General features: G+C 38.2%; 1 protein-coding gene across 6 annotated transcripts in view; it reads right to left on the bottom strand.

Annotated features, from left to right (window-relative positions):
- The window catches only part of kiaa0586 (KIAA0586 ortholog), a 175,393-nt gene that overhangs the window by 120,205 nt on the left and 34,516 nt on the right, over positions 1–20,672 (bottom strand). The gene's annotated exons all lie outside the window — the stretch shown is intronic.

A 20,672-nucleotide genomic window follows, 5' to 3' on the forward strand; every position in this document is an offset into this window, starting at 1 on the left:
GACACACTTTCTGCCTGTAAAGAATGGCTGCGTGATTTCTCCTCATTTTTAAATCTTTATTAAATGCTGGTGTGTGATGCCTGATGGACTGCTGTTCATACTTGAGGCAGGCCTAGAGAGAAAATTAAGGCTGATCGCCCTACCAGAAGACTAGTTTACTTTCGTCAAACTGTGCCGGTGTTATTTTACTCCTACCAGGCCTGCCACTTGTATCTGGGATTCCACCCAAGGTACTGCAGACTTCAATACACTCAGAGAGCACAATAACAGAGAGTGAGACGGCCAGGAAGCACAGAGAACACAGAGAGATTGTCCAGGAGTCAGGCCAGTATCACAGCCAAGAAAAATGAAGTGTTTTTAAAACAATTCTTTCTTAAGAACAGGTCTAGAATTAAAGAATAAACACTTCTGCAGTAGTACAAGTACCTTAGGTCTGTCATAAATCACATTATTGTTAAATTATGCTCCATCATCTATGTTTAAACTTTATGTAAGCATTCCACCTGACATGTATAAAAAGGGGGAAAAATAAATCTAGGGTATTGTTGTACTGTTTTTTTTTACTTCTTGTAAAAGTAGTTTACCCTCCTTTAAAGTTTGCCCTTTTAAAACATCTGCCCTTGCTATCTGGGAAAAAGACCCATTCCGAACAGCACAAGATGATCTGCTGTTTACCGTGTTACTCATTTTCATAATTACATTAAGGCCAGATGAGCACAGAAGATGGATTAAGCTGCCATGCATGCTTGGCCTCAGCACTTCAATAAAAAATGGGCTGGGATTTTGAATGCAAACTTCCAGCAACTAAATAAAAAAGAAGAAAGACATGGTAGCAGAATACCAATTCGAAAAGACTGTAATACATTTGATTTGAACTTCCAAATAAGCAACAAAACAGAAGAAACATAAAATGTTGATCTGGTGCAAAAAGCAATATCTCTCATTTTCCTAACAAGTTTAAATGAGTCTTAAAAATTGCTGACTCGAGATGTACAGTGAAGATTTATCTTCTGCCTGCACATTTTCCTGCAGGTCTACATCATCCTTTATGAGAGGGTCTGCAGTCGAGGAAGAATGCAGCACAGAACATACAGATTGAGCTGCTGGCACATGGGACTATACACTTTCAGCTGTCAAGCACATGGGCCTCTTGCCAAAAGTCACAGCCTGCCTTTCAAAGGCAAAAATATTTTGTTCAATCTGTTTTCCAAGAACCCCACCAACCATTCAAAGCACCAAATGGAAGGTTTTATAGCAATTTAATAAATAAAAAAAATAAAACAATACTAAGTTGCCATCGAGGTGTTCAAAGTGCTTAATCCAGAAAAGACAGTGAAACAATAATCATTCTGCAGATGGAAAAACTGCTCTCTGTTCAAGGGTACAGATTTCACATTAGGCTCTCCTGTTAGGGTAATCAGAAAACAAAGTTTTGGATGAAGCAGGGCTTTCCTTAATCGCTAGGAGCAGTTGTATTATACATCATGTAGACATGACTCCAAAAACAGGGCAATGATTTATCATTTTCTAAACAATCTGTCATTTTCCTTTTGTTGCATTTTTATTTTCTTCAGCTTTATTTGATAATTTCTTCAAGTTCCACAAACAGGCAGAAGAGGAGGAAAAAAAGTCAATTTTTTTATAAAATTCTCATTTTGCACACAAGAAAACCGAATCAATTTATTTTTCAAAATTACTGCAGAAGTAGTTTTAGAAGAAAGGATCTAAAATCTAAAAACAGTTTCTGTCAGCACTGAACATATTATCCTAGACCCGTTTTCTAAAAAAACAAACTCTTCCCTAGATAATAATGCATCTTTCACTTTAAATTTGCATCTATGTAGCTACACCGTCCTAAAGCCTGCTTGCTGTCAGTATTTGAAGTTAAAGTGTAGTTAAAAACACATCACATAATTCACCTCTGCAAGACAAAGCAAATGAAAAAATGCCTTCAGTCCCTGACACAGTTGAAATACACGATCCAATGAGAATCCCTCCCTGGCAGTTTCACCATGGCAACAAGCACCAGTAGTTATTATAGTGTATTTCTCTTGCGGTTATTGCTTCCCTCCCATCTAGCTCCTACAGCTACGAGAAACACGAAATCCCGTGGTGCCACCAGTGACAGAGATTGCATCAGATCTCTTCCCTGTCTGAAGCGAGGTAAACTCATTACAGGAGAGAGATGAGTCAGCCTTTGGAATTATTAGAGCCCAGAACGAAAGGCCTGCAGTAGCTCAGTTCAAACAATGTTCCACATTCATCCGTCAGTCGGGGGTGATATTCTTAACGTGGTAATTAAAGCGATACCCTCCTTTCTTCCTCGTTCTCCAGGAAAGGTATGCCGTGGCTCAGTTTTACACATACAACATACTGTCGTTTCCTGACACGATGGATTTGGGCAGAGTGCAGACTGAGGGCGACATGGTGTGTTCATTTCGTCAAGGATGATTAACGAGTGCACACAGCAACCCAGACTAACTCCTGATTCTATTTGAATATGCCCCGGGCTATTAAAACGTCCTTTTTACTGCCTAGATACAATGCTAGCTCATGGTTCAAGCCTTTGCTAAAAAAATATATATAAAATGGTTTGGTTATGCCCTTTGGAGAAATTATATTCATACTAGACAAATTACAGGCTTACATTATCTGCAAAGCAAAAATCTTCTCATATGCATTGGCACCAAGAAATCTTTAGAGATAATACTGTGCTTGTGGGAGCAGGGCTGGGCTACAACTAAAATTAAAATATTTACAGAACAGAATTAATTCTACACCTTTGCAAAGAATTGTGGAAAATTAGTTGTTAAAAAGTTGTTTGAAATTTTAATTCAGCGCGTATCGATGGATTGGCAACCCTTCTAGAGTTAATACTGCCCTACACCCATTGCTAGTTGGGATAGACTCCGGTTTCCCCATGACCCTGAACTGGAGAAAGCAGGAAGAAATGGGTGAATGGATGGCTGGCTTGTCATGAGTACACATTGCAGCTTGGGCATTTGAACAAGATGTTCAACAAACGTAATACTTTAAATTATTTGGCTTCAGACCAGGAAGCTTGTTTTGATACCACAGAAAGCTGAAACGGTTCAATATATTACGGTAATGGATTTTTAAAAAATCAAATAAGCATAATGGAAATGGAAACATCAACCATCATGATATAAAAGTAAACAGTTTTAAATCCAGTTTAATCTTCCTTACCCATTTGGGACAATGTGAAAAATCACTTTAGACCTAATCCATTAAAAACTCCTGGCCACAGTTATTCCACATGATACCAGCAAGAATAAAGAAAAATATATGTTCTTCATAAATATATAGGATGTACATATAAAATGCATGTGCACGGAAAACAGGTATGTGACTTGGATTCCCATCCTATTCAAATGTTGTCCACAGTCCTGCACTGCACTTAATTCTGCAACATCTTGTATTGTTTTAAAAAAGCCTGTTTGGATGTTATTCATGGAAAAATCAGAATGTCAATGGGAGTGTCTATTCGAGTATCAATGCCTTTATCACATATTTAACAAACTGAAGTCTCATCTGGTTTCAGTTTTCCAATCGTATTGAACTGGCTTAAGAATGTGTGGCAACTAGGGCTTGAAAGATCCTCTTTGATTTTAAGTGGAGAATAGCGTACCATGCTCATCGTTTCCCCTCGCATCAGTGCCCTGCTGCAGATGACATCCTGCAGACACTGGACTTGAAGAGTCCTTTTAAGTCAAGCGTTGGAGAGGCTAATTAAAGATCTGCTCACCCGTGCTTTGTGACACACATTTTTCAAGTATTTTTTGCCTAGATCAAAGTGTTACACAAAAACGGGAAGCTAAACGTAAAAATGTAACAAAATTTTAGCTTGTGCCCAGTGTTTGTGTCAAATGAGATTTTTTATGATAAGATGGATGGTTTATAGCTTTTTTATTTGCAATGAAAACTACCGATAGAAACAAAAAAGAGAAACATGTATAGGCTCTTTGCCTGCCATTACTACAAGGCTTGAGACATTTTCTCAGTCTCTTCTCAAGCTCCCCTGTTTTGTCAGACGAATACCAGTACCATAAATATGCAACGCTGCTGAGGTCAGATCTCTGCAGGAACCTAAGAGATACTAGAAAATTCTACCAGTTTTACTCATCGCCAGGATGTGTATGATTTACTCAATGGAGATGATTTAGAAGACAATATCTCAATATCACAATATCATGTGAACTAGTAAACATGGTGGAGACATACCGCTTGAACCACATGGAGGTGGGAACGATATGACCACACAGACATGTAATCAGTAATAATTTGTTTGGATGATACCTGTATTGCCATTCTAGAATTAAGGGTAAACTTTACCTATACATTAATCCGGTCATATCAATAAGCCTAGATTTACTAATATAAGAACAGGTCGGTGTAGGACATGTTTCTTTAACCAGTTTGATAAAACCAGCCAGTTGCTGACCAAAGAAAGGAAGTGATTGTGAAGATAATAATAATAAATAATCGTGACAGCATGCAAAAACAAGATCAGATTTCATATTTTCTGGTAACACCTAAAATAAAGTTCAACAAAAGTGTTCTACCTAAGGGAGGTACAGCATGCTGAGGACCAAGACATTCAAGATAAATGAATCCCCAAAGCTGGAAAAAAAGCAACATTAATGAACAGCCAGAGTGGCTGTACAGATAAATAAAAAATGAATTTAATTAAAAAGAAGCAGCTATATCAGATACACCATGTAAAAAATCCTATAAGAAATAAAGCTGCAGAATAAAATGTAATGCAGTGTAACTAAGGAAATCAGAAATGTTAAAAACAGCACCAAAACATATAATGAGAGTACTACAAAAAACAACTAATTTTTCCATTAATATTTTAGCCATATGAGAATAAGTCAGTTAATACAAAAAGTACCTGCCATGATAAAAGTATTTCGAGGTAAAGATTATTATTGAAGATGATTATTTTACATTATGTAGATAATGATATGTGTTATACATTAGTTATTCATTAGTGTTAAACTGGGCTGACTTGATCTATGTAAAACAGATTACTGAAACAACCAAGATAAGTTGTGAAAACAAACGGATCTTCAAGCACCTAATCATATCTACTCAGCAGTCAGGAGAAATGTGAACATATACAATAGGGTTTCCAAAGTTACATCTCACCTGTCTGCAAAAACAGACAACTTGCAAGACATTATAGCATCTGAAAGATGTTAAAACAAGCAGAATAGATGTAAAAGGAAATTACAGACCAATTAACTACATCTATCATTTGATGAATCATTAATTCAGTTCTAAAGAACATAAATGAGAAATACATGTATGTAGTTTATAGTCATAACTATCTAAAATGTGGTGGTGTAAAACTAGAAAAGGCCTACGGGAAAATGACTGAAGACTGTGACCATCTCAGTGTCAGTGTCTAGATCCAGCTGATACAAAGGCAAACGGTGTGTTTGTATACACATCAAGTAATAGAGAATACATTACCTAGCATGACAAAATATCTCGTTTTAGGCCCTGGCTAGCCACCGAGATGGATGTTTGCATTAGACTTTGGCAAGACTGCTATAAAAATGGATATGGATGTCTAGGTAAGATGCAGAGTAGTGTGCCTGGGGCTGAAAAATACTTTGTTTTTCCACAAAGTGCACTCAGAAGTATAATAAGGAAACAGCTAATTGCTCAGGTCAGGTTAATGTTTGGAATTATATGCTCTGTGGTCTCATTGACACGGTTACATAGGAATCAGACAAGAACATTCTTCAATGGGGTCATGCAGACTACAAGGTGACCTTTTCTCCTTCAAAATTACTCATGTGTTCTCAAAATGTATGCTTCCAATTAGCTTCATGTAACCACTATGGACAAAGTGCGTGCATAAGGAACATTCAGGTATGTTCTGTACCACACTGTAATGTCTACACCAGCATTTCCCAGCATCTGCCCTTATCTCATCAGATCTCAGAACCTAAATAAGATGGTCCGGGCCACTACTGGGATGGAAGACATGCAAGCAGAACTAGTTTGCTGCTGTAAGTGGTACTGGTGGACCAGTAAGTGGCAATTTGGACCACACCTTAGTGTTCATCAATATTGTGCTGTAAAATATTCCATCCTTCAACTACAATGGTAAACTGAGGTCCTGACTTGTTTGTCATTAGAAACTTTGGCACTGGTCACAAAGGAGGAGTAATCTGAGCTTCTACAATCTGGCCTCTCTAAAATCCCCCTTTAGTTGGGGATGCAATTTCTCTCACCTTTTCACCCGATCTGCTGTTGGGGCAGAATGGCTGCCACACGTGACCAGTGTCAGGGACGCACTTCAGTGGTGGAAATGAAAATCGCTACATAAATGCAATCGATCGTATTACCAGTTAGAGACTCTATTCCTCCATAAAGAAGCTATGTTTAAAAAAAACATGTTAAATAGAAAATCATTTGTTCTTCTAACAATAAAATACACATAGCTGGCTTATAAGAGCTCAAGGCTGAAATGTTTTCAGATCTGTCGAAATCCTGATTGATGTTCCTGAAGTATGTGCTGAAGCAGGTTTTCTCCATATGCTGTTTCCTTGGAGAGACCATCATGTAAATCTCTGAACAGTTCACACTTGGAAAAGTCTCCATTGCCCTAGGCTGCAGTTTTTCTTCAAAGAAGTTTATAATCGCTATTGTGTAACTCAGCTTCGTGCGTTTGTCAGCCAAGATTGCATTTTAAAAATGAGAAAAAAACACATACTGTACGAAACTGAAACTCTGTTTTGTTCCACTGCATTCTTAATGTATAATGTTTTAATGTATACTCAGATAAGCTTTGAAGGAGCTCCAGCACAAAGCAGTAAAAATCCTAAATGTTTTGTTTTTTAGACATTCACTGCTATACGTAGTTAGCTGCAGATCTGACTGGCACATTAATTCCACCAGTGAGCAACAGCACGTACCACATTTTAGGTAACATCTCTAGGGACAAGAAGACCTATCCACAGCAGGGAGATGACTTCTGATAAACCAGGTTCATTTTTTTAACTTCCCTCAGGATGGCAGCAAAATCCATAGAGCTTTGCTCTATCTAACCTAGATTTCTTAGTAGTTAACTCACTGGGCCTTTGATGTATACTACCATATAAGAGCTCTTCAAGAAAAACAGAAGACATAAACCACTGGCCAAAACTGAGCAAACCCATGAGGCTAGAGACCACCACAGGCATTTTAAAAAGGGTGAGAGAACAACACATTTTACTTCCTGAAATCTGAAAGCATCAGCTGAATTCTTTTTCTGCCATTGCGATTCTATCGAGTGATTTATTTCATTTCCGTCTACATTACATTAAATATATTCATGAAACAGTTTAGTTAAACAATTTGTGAGGTGTATTTTTCTTGAGGTCACCTGCTCAGGAATCAGAAACTAGACTCCCCATATTTCTCCCCGAATTCAATCAGTAAAGTAATTTCCAACCTCTCCACCTGATCCACTGTGCAGTAGAGCAGTGCAGCAGACCGAGGCAGTAAAACACCAAATTAAAAGCTCTAGTCTCATTAAGACAGAACTTAAACTGAGGTTTAAAAATCTAGTCCGTCGGTCATTGATAGATGTGGGTAGCGACTTCCACAAATGTTGATGCCGCCCATAAGGAGGCTCTCTTACTCACTGTGGGGAGCCTGGTCTTCAGCAGACCAAGACATTCTGAATCAGCAGATCTCAGATTAAAAACTCAACTGTTCCCATGCAATAAATCTTTCAAATAACCTGGAGCGAGAACACTCAGTGCCTCGCATGTGAGCGGGAGAACCTTGGAATGTCCACTTGGAATTTCACAGGGAGTCGGTACTTACAGGCGATATGTACTGTATGTGCTGATGCAGCGTCTGTTTAGAAAGCACACAAGAACTCCAGACACCTGGACATACTGAAACCTCTTCAGGACCTTAGATGATACCCCCAGTTAGTAAGGCACTTCAGTACTGAATTCTTCATCAAATCGAGATATATCAACATTTCAGCATCAGGCAGGCAGAGAAAGGGTCTTCCCCAAGCACTGTTCTACACATGTGAAAGAAAGATACCCTTGTAACATTTCTATCATGTTTCAAAAAGCAACACATTGTCAAAAGTAATACTAAGGTTTATAACCTCCAACAAGGAGTTGATTTCAGTACTGCCATCAAAATCACTGAAGTCACCACGTTGCAAAGCTGCTGAGTGGAGCCTATCCTTAGTCCTGTTAGCTTGAGAAAGTTCTGCTGTATCCATTTCTCGCAGATTAATCAAAAGCTCAGTAACCACAGTTGTAGTATGTAAGCAACTGTTGTTATTATTATTATTAATGTAGTCAAACTACTGCTAGGTGCTGTACTCAGAAAGTCGAAGCGTTTTGAACTCGCTCTCAATGTCAATGGAAACAGGCTTGAGCAATGGATATAACTAAGACTTTAAATGTCTTCCTGTCTTTTACAGTATTTCCAGCTACAGCTTATATAGTGGCCATCTAGGACTGCTGCTATTCCCAGGAACCCTTTAGAAATGACACCTATCTGGAGAGGTATATTATTCACTAAAACTGGAAACAACCTGTGGATGTGCAACCAGAGCATATAAGCAAACTCTGGAGAAAACAGTGTATGGGAATTTACCTTCTCCATATATTGCTAGTCATTGTCCCATAGTGGACCTCTACCATGGGTTTCAAGATAAGCTGGCTACATGTTTCACCAGAGTGGCCTAAACTATTTTCTCTCCTTTTCCCTTGTCACTCTGATAAGAAATAAACGTTGGCTGTGAAACCTGAGTCGAAGAGATGAGCATTCACAGGTAAAGATAGTACTTCTCCAAATATCTTGGGAACTCTGCAGTTTCAATAACACAAGTGGTTTCTTCCATCTTGTAAAAAGTATGAAAATGTGTAATGCAGTACATAAATAGTACTTTTTCCTTAAGGTCAGTTGTCTCCTAGATAGCTGAATGATTGATTGACTGAATGAATGACAGATATATAGACAAGCAAGCAAAAGGACAAAAACAGAAATTTGGCTTATAGAAGAGATCAAGCAAAAAAGGACACAACATATAATAATGTGACTCATAGCTGTTCAGAGACACAAAAATCCATCAAATAGATACCAAAAAACATTATTCACATCCATAACACAAATATTGTCCTTGTTTGATGGGAATGTCTCTCCTTTTGATGGAGGCTAGCTGAAAAGTACATTAGAAAACTGCAGGGATGTCACCCCATGCGTGTGCGTTCAGGCTACAGGTCCTATCTGGAGGATATGCACAGTGACCTGCAACTTTGTTTTTGTCCAGCCATTCCACATAAGGAATATATGCTTTATTTTTGTGTCTTCTTTGAAATTCAAAATATAAAATAACAAAGTAGCTGCACACTGACAGCAAACCTACAGTGCTCTAATGTTGCTAATACAGACGAACAGAAAGAGGGTGAGAGATCACTTCAGTTTCTCCCCACTGCTTTCCATTAACCTCTTGGCTCATCTAGACATGGCTCCAATAATATATCTATACAGTACATATTCAACTTCTGACAAAGAATGTTGTTCATCTGAAAAGAGTGTCATACTATTCTGTGTCCTGAATATCACGCTCTGGAGCATGATGCTGCAAGACACATCAACTGTATTTTGCAGACTGTTACTGTGTGAATTGGGTCCATTCTAGGATTACAGGGTCCAAGAACTCCTATAGAGACAAGTGTTGCGGCACAAAGGCTTCTGGCACTTTGTCCAGCAGGCCATGAGCGTGGTCCTCGGACCACATAGGACGACAGTAACCAAAACTCAAGGAGTAAAATCAATTATTCCCTTTTCTGTGAACCAAATAGCAGATGTAGATGGTATGAAACCTCTACTAAATTAAAATAATTTATCAGTTCTATTTTATGTGTAAACTTTTGAACCACCAAAATTAGGAACATGCATGTACAATATCTGTCCATTTAACTAGGAAGTTATCCTAATAGCTCTTCCATTCTGATGCCACTGTGAGGTATTTTAATTAATCATGTGCTAAACGTACACTATATACTGGACAAGCTAAAGGCGGTGCAGTATATCCTGTTCAGTGCACACTCCAAAATAAAAGCCTGCATTTATAAAACTTACATTCATATATAAATTTATGCAAAACAGAGAAAAATAATGCTTTGATTTTACTGACCACTTGGCATGAGCAACCATGAAAAGCAATAAAAACAATTAAAACTGAATGTATTATGTATAGCTTAACTTGCTGCCTTTTACTCTATCGAACCATCTTCCATACATTCATAAGATACAGTGCTGAATCCTAAGACAATAAAGCGAAATCCTATCTGTTCCATCCATAAAGAGGAAACTGTGGGATGTGAGGAGAAAGAGTTAATTAAAATGAGTCGTGCAGCATAATTACATTTCCATGCAGAAGCACTCTTGGAAATCACAGTTTGAAATTGCCACTTCATCCCTTAAAATAATGTTGGGAATTCTCGAATAAATTTTGGAAGTAAAGCTAAACGAGACAAAGGAATCCCCCCCCACTCCTCAAAGAACAAAGGAGTCGGAGGAAATGCTATTCTGTTAATTCTGTAGCGAAGAATTCCAACTTTAAATGTTTACTGAAATCCAGCACCAAACAGTGAGAAAGCGCGTCTGAGAGGTGTGGAAAGTCCTAGGTGCCAGCCAGGGAGCAGTCAGGAGAAACAGCTCAGCGTCCTTGGGAATGCTAATTTGAAAGCACTTGAAAAGTCAAACCAAGCTGTTTCCTCTTTCCTACCATTGCACACATAATGGGAGATTCATACAGCCTCCCCCCATTAATGACATGAAGGCAGGTCAGAGTCATCCCTACACTCATTTGTCAAGCAACGATGACTCAGCGTTTCATTCTTGCTGGAAAGAGTGGAGAGGGAGATTGTCTGTCAAAAAAGAAACACAGTGGCTGTTACGCTAACGATTTTTGCCTAGCGTGTGTGTAATGCTGAGCTGGGCTCCAGTCCAGGGCACAGACAAAGAATGCCCCGATATTGACTTAGCCTTTAGTTATTCTTACTTCCCGTCACATGCGGTTTCCTCATCAAAGATTAATTGGCTCAGAGAGGCAGAGATGGAGTCCTGGAAGGGGGGCCTGGGGTGGCGGTGTAGCCCAATTTTTAATTAAGAAAAAAAAATGTAAAAAAGGAACAAACGGAAAAATGAGAGAAGTGCAGACTTTAATTCCATCTTGCCTCGAGAAAGAGAGGCAGCTGGGGGCTGGTGGGGACAGGGAGCAGAAAGCCAGAAGTCAGCCCTTCCGAGCACAGCTCCTGTGGAAACCCCAGCGCCAAAGCCGGCTCTCGGCTCTCGGCTCCATCGCCGGGGACGCGGCTGCAGCGCTTCGGTCCAAAATGGCTGCCAGCAGTTCATGTAAACAACTCCAAGAATGAAAGGGCTACATTCCTCCCCTGCACTGGCCAAGCACTGCGGAGCTCAACATTAACTCTGTATTCCCTGGAATCCCTCTCATAATAGAGGACCTTTTTAAAACGAGTTTTTGACCCCACTAGTTCCGTTTGTTCCAAATTATTTGTTCCACACTATTTCTGGGGTACGACACGGATATACAAAGCTGCCGATCCCGCAATACTTGACGCATTGGGCAGAAATACGTTGCAGTTGCAATCCTTTCCTTAGTTACTGAAACGAATACCGTGTTACTTTTTATTTTCAGTTAAATGAGAGTGCCTATAAAATAAACCCAACAGTTAGCTCCCCAAAGACCTGATTCTGATCATTTTAGAAGCTTTGCCCTTTTCGACTGACTGGAAAGAATGATGGCCAACTGTAAAAATAAACCAAGCTCTACAGGAGGTGCACTGGTTGGCTACAGGAGCATATTCTCGAGTCACTTACAGTATACGGTTTATAAATGACACAGCATGGTGTAAGCCTGTCCTAACCAGATAGATGTATCATGTCTCACTTTAGGTCTCACAGCTACAGTATATCTCAACAGGTGTGATGTCCTATTTAGGTTCTCTAAACCCACACAAGAAAATGTTTCAGTCTAGAAATACTTAAATATACTGATAAGAGCACCTAAATATCTTCATTTCACACCACATGAGAGAAAATCGCCTTGATGGGAACTCCAGGCAAGTCTTAGCAGTACAGCTATACGGTATCGAGCTCAATGTCTCTTTGGAAGCATAAACGGCGCCTGCACAATATCCAAGTGGTTGAACCACAAACATTAGCTTTTATTTAGGTTGTTCCGTGATAAGTAAAGAGCCCAAACAAGGAAAAACAACTGGAAAAAGAAGGCTTATCTTCTTTCTACTATATCTACTTTATTTTACTAACAATACATTCAAATCCTTAACAAGCCACACAGATGTATTAGTACTTTTTTTCAAGGGTACTCCGTCTCCTCTCATTGTAAAGTCCATCTGCTATCAGCAAGTGTAAAGTCACGTCCAAAGAAGAGAGAGAGGGCAGACAATGTCACAGCTACAATGACATAATCTAACTTCACACTTTAAGAAGGGAGAAAAGTAACCAATTTGCTGTCATAAAAAGATGGAAAGTCAACCCAGGCACACAATAGTGCAGCCCTCAATGGGAATGTCTGTGGCTGCACACAGTCAAAAGCAGGATAAACAGTCTTCAGCACAACAGCCCTGCTGTGTTCCTTTTGCTATCAATTCTGCATCGCTCAGTGTTGTCCCACTGCATTTTCTTAAATCTCCTTAAAAAGAGCCACTGCCTTGCTTCTTAAAGCCTAGGCTCTTCAGTTCCAACCTTAACAACTTTCCACAGAATAATAGCCCTGGATTTCTATAGGAAAAGACTCAAAGCTTAGAATAGCAGCTTTCTCCACAGGCTGTCTGTACTGGAATGCAAAGCAGATTCCTGACCCCAATTAAGGCAGTGGTTCTCGTTATAGCTAAAAGAGAAGTGCATTAAAGGTAACTACCAATTAAAATACATAAATGCATTACATATATAATTTCCTTGTGTCAAAGGTTTTTTATTTGTTCAGTAAAGTAGAAATTCTAAAGAGATTAAAAAATTTCACTTACCATGGATACAACACCACCTATTGGAGATAACTCACCTAAAAGATGCCTGTTCTCACATGCTGAAATACATCTTAAGGAAAATAAAAATTGAGCTCTAAAATTTTAGATTTTATGATTTAAAAAGAATAACCAAAGCAGCTGATCTGGGAAAATATTTCATAAATATTTTGTGAATAATAAATATTTCTCAGATCTTTCATGAACACAAAAACTAGAGACATATTTATATTGTAGATTAATTCTCTGAGACAATCATTTCGGTTATAGCAATAATACATTTTACCAAACAGAGGGGAGTGTCTGTAGCAAATGAATATATGAATTGAACAGTATTACTGTGAATCCATTAAGATGCATTCAGAATTTTTTGTATTAAGAAAACATTCTAATAAAAATTGACTACATTATTTTCAGTACAGTTACAATCTATGTGGTGATTCCCAGTTGTCTAAATATATTTGTTTGAAAGTATTCATTTTTGTACATTTTTAATCCAGATTCATTTGGTTTTATTCCACCCACAATAATGAAATTGTGGTGACTATGTGTTAGACCATGAAAAATCCTACTGCTACCAACAAAACATGGTTTTGCCCTGATATAAATTGATGGTATAATAAGCAAATAATAATGAATTATAAAAAATGTAATCCCATCATATTACTTTTAGGAGTTCTAAATTTACAAACAGCAAAAATAGTTTGTTGTTTTAGCAACTATCTACTGTACACCATTTATAGAACTGCAGAGATAAGCATAAGTCAGTTGAAAAAGTCTAAAATATCGTCAGTTTATATAAGCAAAAGCACACAGAAAAATGGGAATAAATCATTCCTAGCACTGCTCTCCGTTAGCTGCATTCTTTAAAATGTCATTTAAAAAATGTTTAAAATGAATAAACGTCTGGTAAGGACTGAGTACAAAAAAAAATGTTCCAACCCTTTCCTGTTTAAGTTTTTGGGAACGGGGGGAGGGGGGAAAGAACAGAAAGATTTTTTTTTAAATCCATTTTCTTAGTGTTTTTTCTGCAGAAAGGCCAGGAAGTACACGCCTGAAGGCCTGAGCAGCTTATTTGCCAGAAAGGAATGTTTTAGATTGCATACATTATCAGTCAAGGGGCCGCAGGCAATGAAAGATACTGCTGACATCATTGTCTGTAAATGGCTCTGCTTTGAGCAGGAGCGAGTGAAAACAAAATGGAATAACCCTTTCCTTCCTCAACGAGCACTGCAGCAGCATGTCACAGACGGCAGATCCGCTTTCTGTTAGGAGGCTTTTATTACAGAACCAAAAGTCTGACCCAGATGAAGAACAAACAGCAAAGATAATAACACCCGCTCATCACAAGAGGATTTACAAAACGCTATTGTGTAGCCAAAATCGAATAAGCAAACCCTATGGAATTTTCAGCATGTCTCAAAAGACAGAGAGAAACTAATACCATTTTTAAGCTTGGGAGGAACATGACACCTAACTCATCTGAAAATAAGATATTAAAATATATTTATGTAAAAAATGCATGGAAAAAAATGGTTTTTAGCCCACTCCAACCATTAAGTTTGTAAAAAAACGAAAACCAGACAAAAACTTTTTGCCATCACTTGCCTTACATTCAGGCAATTCTATATCTAAGAGGAAGTGAAAAAGTGAACTTGAAATACAGAGAATATACAAACCTTTAAAAGAATCAATTTACATTCCTTTTCCTTCTAATTTAAATTTATACTTTATATTATGTAGAGCCAATTAATATCTAGGCAGATGCTCTCCCAAGACTTCTGCATTTAAGTTTAAAAAATATATTAATGCCAACTCAATCTCAGCAACGATTCTGACATCACCCTTAAGAAAGGGAACTTTCACTAAGCCAAATAACTGTATAACTGTTCTTTATATGTGACAGAAAGGAATAAAGCATCCTTTTAGAAACAAGGTTAATTCCATGTTGAAAACTCCATTGAATGTCTACTTCAGATGGAGTATCCTCCCATAACTCCTTTTGTTTTAAACTTAATTTTAACATTCTTTAATTAATTCACTTTCAGCTTTATTGTTTTACAAGGTAACATTTCTGGAACCGAAGCAAAAGCAGATTCTGTCATTCAAAAGCGCAGTGCTGAAAAAAACAGAGCACTGAAGGAGTTAATCCTCCACTGCCTTTTTGTAAGCTCTTGTATCCTCGCATTCCTGAATAAATGGTGTTTTGTGAGAGCCTGGTTACCAATAGCAACAGTGAGAAGTAGTACTGCAGTGTAACCTTTGGAGTCGCAGGATTTATAGCCTGTATTTTTATCCGATGGAAAACTTCTCCGTTCATTCTCTCCTGAGGCAGGGGGTGAGGGTGGCTTAATGGCATTCACAGTGAGATAGGTCCTGGAACCAGTCTTTGCTGAGATTCTGGTTAGAAAATCGGCCATATCAGATAACTTAAATACAGATCGCAAACAGAATCTGCCCATTTGTTATATCATTCGGAAAAGGGGAACAATTAAAACTATCAATACGATAACTATTGTATTCTCCACTGTAACTTTACATGTTCCCATTTTTGCCAAGGTAAGAAACATTGCATGCTCTGGAATGTTTCATTTTTAAATATAAGCATGAATGTAAAACTGAATTAAAGTAGGTGCAAAAATGTTTTCTTTTAGCAAATCACCCCACAAAAGTCACTTGAAGGTCAAAAGCTAAAATTATTTTGGGGTTAGCTCCTTTTTATCAAGATCTGCCCCATTTTGTTCCACAGAACAGCGAGTGATTTTAGCAGATGGTCATCAAACGAAACCCCATTCTCATCCTCAAGGAGGTTTGTGACCCTTTTAGAAAGCAAGATTAATTGTACACCGGCAGAGAGACCTTCTTACATGTGGGTAAACCTGGAAGCCATCTGAATCAGCAGATATGGCTGCAGTTAATATTTTTTTTAAGTTTCCCCGGTTTTGGAAACAAAGCAGAGCTGAAGTAATTTGCTCTGAAACAAGTCCTATTTCCCATACAGGACTCCTTAGGGAACAGGTCACTCCTTCCTAGATTAGATTCCCCCCGATGGTATATGATACAGCAGAAAATGCCTTGTATTTTAACTGGCTTGAAGCGTTCCAAGCAGTATAGAGAACACCCAGCCCCAGATGACACAATGTGCATTTTCCTACAGCACTTACACCGCAGCCATGTAAGATAACATTCACACCATTGTATTAGCATGGATGGAAAATTTTCCATCAACACATCCAGACAGTTTTGCTGCCCACAGTTATTATGGCTAGAGCATTTCCAAAGCATAATAGATTTGCACACCCTCACAGACATCTCTCAGTTTTATCATAATTAGCTTTGCTGAATTCCACAATGTTTCGTAAGCACTGGGTATATGTAAAAATCAAATGAATGCAATTTCCCAATGCCGTTAGTTCACCCTTTACTTATTTTCCTTTTCGTTGACAGCGGACTTTACAGCACACACTCAGACTAAATTCCAACTTGTCAATATAAACCAATACGTTATTCAGAAAACGATGCCAACAGTGCTAGCAAAGAAAACTCATCTTTGATGTGAGATGAACTAGATAAATTACTATATCTGAAGGAACAGAAATGGCAGCTCTTCAGGTATAACATTTTAATAAAATGTATTTGATTATGGCATATTGACTGTCTCAGGTTGCAGTCTTTTCACTACTTCTGTTTCTTAACAGTGGCAGATTGTTTTACCATGCAAAACCAGTATTCCCCAATAAACAGTGAGCACTCCAACATAATGCTGGTACAGTGCATGCTCTTTTATTATTCCAGAGCTTCTGCTCGTCTCTTTCTCTTTTGTATTCAGTCTGCAGCCTCTGTCTGTATCTCTATAACCTAAGTGATTGTTTTGACAGTCAAGGGCACCTTCACTAATACATACATTTGAAAGATAAATTAAGCCACCTCTAATCAAAGCAGCCACAAAAGACCATGCTACCAGTAAGTAAAGCAGTTATTTTGTACTTTAACAATATCATTTCAGACATTTTCACGTCCAAAACATTGTTCAAATAAAAATGTAGCTCATTTTGTGTATTGATTTATTCAGAATTAAAAACATTACAAAAATATTTTTTAACTTACACATTAGAAATGATTTTGTCAGTGGCAATTAAACGCTCTCCCCCTTCACCTAAAGGAATGTGAAATTCTTTAATCAGACACCTTGATGCAGCGGTTCTGTATTTATTTTCTTTAGATTCCATGATTTGACGGGTCACCGTGTTCATTTTCTGAAGAAGGAAATATAAATAAGCAAGACCCTGGAAGCTCAGATATGCTCTAAGCAGCAAAAACAGAAAATGAAGCCGGCCTCTCAATACAGCGCAGCATGCCCTCCTTATATAGAGCACTTCAGAAAACGCAAAATAGCTTGGGAGTGTCAGTCATTTCATCTATGTGCCAATTTAGCAGAGCCCATCTCTGAAATCCAACACTCGGCCACCCTGGCCACCGTTACTTCCCCCACCTCATTCTTGCCGCATAATCAATTTCTTTGACTGCATAGTATTCCGCTCACATCCCAACGGCTACGAAAGCCTACTTTAAATCAGGGACAGGGCAGCTGCCAGAATCTGGAGCAGCTAAAAATAAAGTCACAGCAGAATCAGTCTTCCTCAGCCTGAAGCCTCCGAGGATAAGGCTTTCTCTGTCTCCGCGATAATCACGCAGACACCTCCAGCCTCAGCAGCACCCATTATCACAGTGTTATTTTCACACGGCAGTAATATAACTTTCCGGCACACAAAGTGTCTTCCCTTTTATCTTAAATAAGCTGATGCTGTGACCCAGAGGCATGCCTAAGGAGGTAAGGGCTGTGATTCGTACCTCTGTGTATTACCGTGATCCCCCAATGGGGGTAATTAGGGTTAGGGTAAAGCCTAGACAGTATGTAAAAGCACAGTTCTTATTTTAGATGTTCTTCCCCTCAATGTCTATCATAAAAACTGAGGAACTAGGGAGCATGGTCGTGTAGCCTCCTTGGGGAAAATGTCAATTTCTCAATGTCCTCAAAATTTTCCTCAAAGTTTTAACTTCTGTTTACCTTCACACACAAAAAGATCGAGCTTCACTGTAATTTCACTGTACGTGCATTAGAAAGAGCAAAACAAATATTTAAATCTCACTGAAGGGCAGAAGCACATAACTTCTGATAACAGAACCCTCTGTCCTTATTTTATATTCCCTGGGGGGGGGGGGAACTCTCAATATAAAAATATAATTCTTTGCCTGTAAAGTTGTAAAATGTTGTTTTGCTAAACCGAGTCTGGAAGGAAACTGAAGTGCTGCACTTGTAAGCTGGCAGGAACAACCTGTCATTTTCCTACCAGTCCGGATCACCAATAGTCTCTTACTGTGCAGCACTAACTCACTTGCCTTTAAAACCAGACATTTTTTTTCTCTCCAGGAGGTGTACATTTACCTTTGTCTTAACCGCCTTTTAAGATTCACACATGGCTAATTCTGAATCAGCCACCTTATGTCTATCGGTAACTCCTGACTTCATAGCCTCAAGCAACAAATCCGTTTCCCATGCACACTGCTATGCAAATACACTTGGCAATTACTCGAACAAAGCAGAAATTGTATGCAGCCATTCATCTTTCAGGCCCTGCAGGAGCTTGATGACAGTACAGGATTGTTGGTGTGACTTACAGCAACAGCCATGTTACATGTGCCAATCACAATCTCCTCTGTGAGGCAGCCAGTAGAAAGGAGGCTGTGTCACATGACTGTCTAGTCGAGTAATCAGTCAACTGCAGTTAATTCCATCTACGTCCACATGCTAGGAAAGTCCCTAAGCTGTCCCATCATGCTTTTCCTGGCTGTGCTTTCAGAAGTAAGCTCAAGCTGTACACGAAGATCAAGGCATGGGAGGGGATAAAAAACATTCAGCTTGAAATGAAACTTCATTCAACTCAGGGTGCAAATGCTAACATCACATAATCACAGATTTATTAAACTCCTATATGATTACGGAACGATTAAGATAGAACAGGCAACCAAGAACGGAAAAAGGATACAATACAAAAGATTCAGAGTACAAGGCAAATGTTTTGTTCACAATGTCTCTTGCACCCTAGAGTTATTCTTGCTGTCCACTGTGAGGTCAAAACTCAGTGGCTTTTGCCTAACCTTATATGCATGTTATGCATAGTGCTGCATTTTAAAATTTCTATGACTTTTTGATGGCTACATTATAGTTGTTCAGAATGTATATTTCACACACAAAATGAATCGGAACGTTGACATTTGTCACTGTTTTGAAGACTCCCGGCGAGCGCGAAAACCATTTAAGAGACCTTAAAAAAGTAATATAGTGTGAAGACTAAGCAAATCCCTATTTATTAAATCCTCATTTAATTAATAGACCAAATAAAATGTATCTAAGACCTGAAAGTATTTTGATGCCACCTTTCTTTCCTCCTGTAAGTCAGACACTATTCCCTGTGACAGCAGAAGGAGCAGCTCAGAAAAACACTGCTAAACATCCTTCCTTTCAAAAACGTTTCCTAGTTTGTTTTCCATACTAAATAATCTGACAATCTGCATTAAAACATTAAAACAGACATAGCTGAACTTTTAGCAGTAAAGATCTATAGTACAAGTTCAATGATCTAGCTGGTAAGAATTGTGAAAAGGAAGGATATTGTTTCACTCCTAAACTGTTTGGAACATTAAAATTGATACCACCATGAAACAGAAAGAAAAAACTATTTCAATTAGTCTCTCCTAATCAATATACCACCAGATACATATTGATTAAGATGTGTATACCCATACCAGCATTAAGGGCTTGTAATTAAGTAACTATGTTTATCCTAAGTAAGGATCAACCTAAACTGGTAAAAAAAAAGACATAATGACAGCCAAAAGCATTACAAATCTTTAAAAGACTAGAAGAATACAGTGTACATATTTTCCCAACTGAAATGAAATTATATTTATATTTGATAACATTGTTTAAATGTTTTGTATATTTAAATAGAAGGCAGACATTGACAACATTAAAGTTTTACATAATATTTAACAGTATATAAAATGGCTTTTAAACTATTTTCATAGCTTATATCCATTGGAAGCAATTTTCCACTTGCCTTCCTGCAGAAACTGAGTTTATCTCTCAAGTTAAACATTATGCTTTTCCATGTAAACAAATGTCAACGGAAATAGTTTTCTGTTTAGAGCAAAGTTGCCTAAGAGCTTTCAGTTGAACTCAGTGAACTGTGACAGGCAGGTGACTTTTGAAACAACTTTTGGCATTTTAGAAAGTTCCATTTCTGATCTTGCATTTAAAGCCACAGATTAAACATTTAAAAAGACATACAGGTGCCATTTTCTTCAAGAACACCCCTTCCACATAATAAAAAATTGAGGATCGTTAATAATTCTGTCATCTTTAAAACTTTTCCTATCTCCAGCGTTCACCTTGGGCAGCGACTACGGGTAAAAAGATAAAAAACTCAGCTGTATGAAATGTTGCCATTAAACTGTTTACAATATAGTGGTAATAACATTACTATGTCTATTTGTTTTCACAAGTAATAACACCACAGAGGAGAATCAGGAAAATTCTAATTA

Source organism: Lepisosteus oculatus, chromosome 8 (assembly GCF_040954835.1).
Source record: "Lepisosteus oculatus isolate fLepOcu1 chromosome 8, fLepOcu1.hap2, whole genome shotgun sequence".
Classification (NCBI taxonomy): domain Eukaryota; kingdom Metazoa; phylum Chordata; class Actinopteri; order Semionotiformes; family Lepisosteidae; genus Lepisosteus; species Lepisosteus oculatus.